We start from the raw sequence: 4,986 nt of genomic DNA, 5'->3' as shown, positions 1-4,986 counted from the left end.
AACATTGAGATGAGATATAGTACCTAAGGTGCAAGGAACATGATGTGAGATACCTAGAGAGAATGAGAGCGTAACCGCTTAGAGAGAGAAAGTAACTGAATTTCGAGCTTGTTATTTCTCAAATGAGCTAAGAGTCCTTTACAATTAGTCACCGTCCCCTATTTATAGTTGGGGGAGTTGGGCCTAACGGGACGAAGGCCCAAGTCCCTGACGCGCTCCCCGCCTTAGGCCAGCGCCCCTGTGCGAGGGAACCTGGGGTCTCGCCCAGTCCACTTTACTACTGAATTATTAATTATTATACCCAATAGTTAAAACTTAAGGCTATTATTACTTAAATTTACTCCTTAGAATTATTATTATAAGAATTTTTATGATAAAAAAATACAATACATATTAATATTTTCACCATTAAAAAATTAGTAAATTTTTAATTAAAATTATGAGTAACTAAATAATTTTAACTTAGTAATAACAACTAGTAATTGAAAAATAATAAAATTAGTATATTACTAAAATTAATAAATATATATTTATTAACTAAAATTAATAAATATATATATATTTATTAATTAATATTATTATAAAATATATAAAATATAAATATTGAAATAATTGAATTTAAGTTAGAGTGCTAAAAAAGAATCGAAAACTGTTATCTTATCCTGTTAGGATAATTCTATCTCACCTCCTCCCTCATGATAACTTTTACACATTATGGACATGATAAGATAAGGGTCAGGATTGCGTTATACTATCCTTCTAGCGCAACAAATGACATATTAGATTAGGATATGATTACACTATCATATCCTGTGTTCTTATCCCGTGCACCAAACATGCCTTCAAGATCTTCTCTGTTCATCGTTATTAGAGCACATATGAGTCAAATCTTTTCTTTTAAATACTGTTGAGATTCTTTAGTGTCAAATCTTGTACATACTTGTAAAAGAGTAAGTTGATCTTAATCTTTCTACATCACTCTTTGCGAAGAGATCTAAGCAGAAGCAAAATCGTTTTTTGGATACCAAGGCCTAGACATAGCCCATCGATTTAAGGTGAACCAGGATAAAATTTCTTGTGTAATCTTTTATGCTTTAAGTTGTTTATTGCTAACACTTACTTCTATCTGCTGCACCTTATCTCTTGTGTCAGAAGCTTTAAGAACTTATATTTTCTTGACAAACTTTAAAAAGATAGTTTTTACTAGACACAATTCAAAACCCCATTTCTTGTGTCATTTCTGTATTTATCAATGGGTATCAGAGCTAGTCTCTAGGGTTTCTAACATCTTAACATGTGAAAGAGTAAATATTAATGCCGGACAGTGACAACCGCGGGCTACCACAGATCAAAGTTGCCTTCAAGGTGCAATACTTTAATGGAACAAATTATCCTTAATGGAGGAAATGTATGAGGCTATATAAAGAGCCTGCAAGTTACAAAATGTTGGACATTGTGAGTAATGGAAACTATGTTCCTAAAGATGCAATTTCTCAACAACCTCTTCCCAGAGATCTAAGGCTTGATGAGCACAGCTTGCACTAATAATACAATTTAGTGCAAAGTTGTGTCTTATTAATGCTTTAAGCCCAACCGAGCACGATATAGTAGATAACTATGAGACATATAAGGAAATATGGGATTCCCTTGCCACAACGCACTGGGGTACGTCAAAAGTAAAGTAGACCAAACTAAATTTGTTGGTTACACAATATGGTTAGCAAAGTGAAGTGTAGTATCACAAACGAAAATGGCAAAGTAGTCTTTGAAGCAGACACAAGGGAATCTATATAAGATAAACTTGAAACCATGAAGATCAAAATGTAACATATCAAGTGTCTTTAGGGGATGATAAGTGGGTTTGGCACAGGAAGATAGGGCATGCCTCCTTAAAGACCATTACCATCATCGCCAAACATGACCTGGTACGTAGTCTGTCAGAGTTGTCTTTCAAATCTAATGACACATGTTCTGCATGTCTTCAAGGAAAGGAATTATAAATTTCTTTCAACGTAAAGAACATTCTAAGTACTTCCAGAAATTTGAAAATGCTACATGTGGATCTGTTTAGACCTACTAGAATGGCTAGTCTTTTTGAACATCGATATGCCTTTGTCATCATTGATGATTACACACGATTTACTTGGCTCATGTACCTAAGTCACAAAGACTATTGCATTTGAAATATCAGAAGTGACAGAGGAGGAGAATGCTTGAACCAAGAATTTGAGAGTTCTGTCAGCAAAATAGGATCCTCCATCTAGTGTCAACTCCAAGAACACCTCAACAAAATGGAGTAGCGTAGAAGAAGAGCATATTACTTCAGGAAATGAATTTATATAATTAAATGGTGTGTGGATCCATTTTAAATTACTTTAAAATTTTAATATTAAGTAAATTTTAAATAAGAAAGAAATTATAGATTATTTTAAAGTATTTAAATCAAGTAAAAACTTATTGAATTTTTAATAATTTTTAAAATATTTAAGAAAATATGGATCAGTTAGAATTATCATTATATAATGTCAATATATTTTAATAATTTTTCATCATGTTAGGAAAATCTTTCTGTGCTCACTTTGTAGCTATGTGTAATCGTTACTCAAGTCATATCTGTGGATCCCCCACGATATTCACTTTACTCTCTAGATTTTGGGCCACAATACAATGCATGTTAAGATTGATCTTCTGGTTTAGCTGGAAATAGTTCCTTGATAACTCCACCAACAGTTTTTTCTCACAAAACCTATCACAAGTTATGTGAAAGAATATCAGCTTGGTTATCATTACCGTTTTCAAAAATATGTTTGAGAGTATCTAAGTCCAACTAAGAAGTTGTTAATGATGACAAAATCTTAACTGGAAGTTGAGTGGACAATGTGATGTTGAGTTGTCCTCACTTCAACGGAAAAAAATCCAATTTTTTTACAAAAAAACCAAAACCTCATATAAAAAGGTACTCTGCTCTCTCCACTTATCTCTTATTTGTGTCAATCTCTTTTTCTGGTTATTATTACAAAAAGACTAACAGAAGTTTAATTATCTTGGCAGGGTTTGAATTAATTTTTTTAAGCAGAACAACACTATGAGGAAAAATAAAGTGGTTGAGATCAGACGATAGGTACCCGCAACAGTGAGCAGCACTACTGTTCAATATTTAGTGTGTCAAAAAAATCATGCTAATGATCAAGGAGCACCTGTTTTCGATGGATGCCAAGAGTTTATAGCCAGTGCAGAAGAAGGAGTTGCTGCTTTGATTTGTGGAGCATGTGGATGCCACAGAGGATACCACAAAAAATATGTTCACATCGAAGTAATTCAATGTGATAGTGGTTGTTCTCATAAACCATCAACCAGTGGACGTTGATGACATGAACAAACAGATGAAGCCTTACTGTGTATGGTTTGATGTTGTTTGCTAATTGGATTTTGTACCCTTCTCTACTTTTTTCTTATGATTTTAAATTCTGGTATAATCATAGGCTGTTATGTAGGACAACCTATATGGCAGTTTTATGTTTGAAAAGGGGAAAAGTACAAATTTATGTCAACCTGAAGTTATATTTTCTATCAAAAGTACTAGTGGCTCATAATTTCTTATTCTTATAATTCCCAATCAAAATATTTTTTGTAAGAGTAATAAGCAAACTTTTTCCCCTTTTTAATACTTTTTTTATAAGCTAGTATGAGTTGTGTAAGAATTTAGTTGGCTTCTCCCAAAATAAATTTTCACTTGGATTTGTTCCTTCATTGTTTTCCATGTGCATGCTTATTTATTTTGAAATCTCGATCTTCAGTTTAATAAAGACCATTGAGTATTTCACACTATACCAACTGTCACTTAATTTGTCATTTTATCCCTTTTTTCACTATGGTAGTCCCTTCTACTGAATCCAAATTTATAGAATTCCTTGAACGACATCACCATTCATTCAAGCTAGCTTCTTGAGTGCGCCGATATCACCTTTAATTATTATATCAATGTAACATTTCTTTTAAAAAAACAATATTTTCACAGACACTGAGACACATTATAAAAAAAATACAAAATTTCATAATGTAAATTTAGGTAAAACTAAAGGTTTAAATCAATCTCCATATTAGGAGGAAATTTTTATATAACAAGTTTTGAGGATCATAAATAGGTTTAAAAAAATTTCTTTGAGTGATAATCAATTTATATAAATGCAATCAAAATGAAACTTTACTACTAAATTATTAATTATTATACCCAATAGTTAAAAGTTAAGGTTATTATTACTTAAATGTACTCCTTAGAATTATTATTACAAGAATTTTTATGTTAAAAAAATACAATCCATATTAATATTTTCACCATTAAATTTATGAGTAATTAAATAATTTTAACTTAGTAATAACAACTAGTAATTGAAAAATAATAAAATTAGTATATTACTAAAATTAATAAATATATATATTTATTAACTAAATGGGAAGCTATGGGAAGGGACCTCCACTACGGCGGTTTCAGCCATGGCGAGGAGCGGTGGTGTCACCTTGGAATAGGGGGACGCAGAAGCAAAGAAAGGAGCAACAGTGGCATTGGGAAAATTATGGCCATGGTGGGTCTCAACGTCAGCCAGGATCAATGATAGCCGATGTGAACCGATGGAAAATGCAGCAACAGAGGCAGCTGTAAGACCCAAGTTTTTAAGCTTAGAATAAGTGGAAGAGATTTCCATTTACGATTAGGCTTGATGTTTCGTGAAGGGAAACCTGAAAAAGAGTTTATTAAATGAAATAAATTTATGAAGGAGAAAGTTCAGGAAAAGTCTAAGGATTTCATCATGATCGACAAAAGTTATAGCACGATCGATATACGCTTAAACCTAGGGCAGAAACCCTAGTAAATAGCTAGTTTTCACTTATAGGAACGATGGGAACTAATTCCAAAAATCTTCAGAGAAATGTTAGAACTTCTCTTATTCCATATATAACAATCGTTTCAAGGCGAAACTCTAGGAT

The 4,986-nt window shown here is 32.4% G+C and overlaps 1 long non-coding RNA gene across 1 annotated transcript; it reads left to right on the top strand.

The window, feature by feature from the left end:
* The first annotated feature begins 601 nt into the window (after positions 1-601).
* LOC130729047 (uncharacterized) lies at positions 602-3,576 on the top strand. Its single transcript, XR_009015852.1, has 2 exons — positions 602-2,956; positions 3,052-3,576. It is a non-coding gene; the product is annotated as an uncharacterized LOC130729047 (long non-coding RNA).
* Positions 3,577-4,986: the final 1,410 nt, after the last annotated feature.

The sequence above is a fragment of the Lotus japonicus genome, chromosome 1 (genome assembly GCF_012489685.1).
Source record: "Lotus japonicus ecotype B-129 chromosome 1, LjGifu_v1.2".
In the NCBI taxonomy this organism is placed as follows: Eukaryota; Viridiplantae; Streptophyta; class Magnoliopsida; order Fabales; family Fabaceae; genus Lotus; species Lotus japonicus.
The sequence above is the reverse complement of the archived record's forward strand: the minus strand, read 5'-3'. Positions and strand labels throughout refer to the sequence as shown.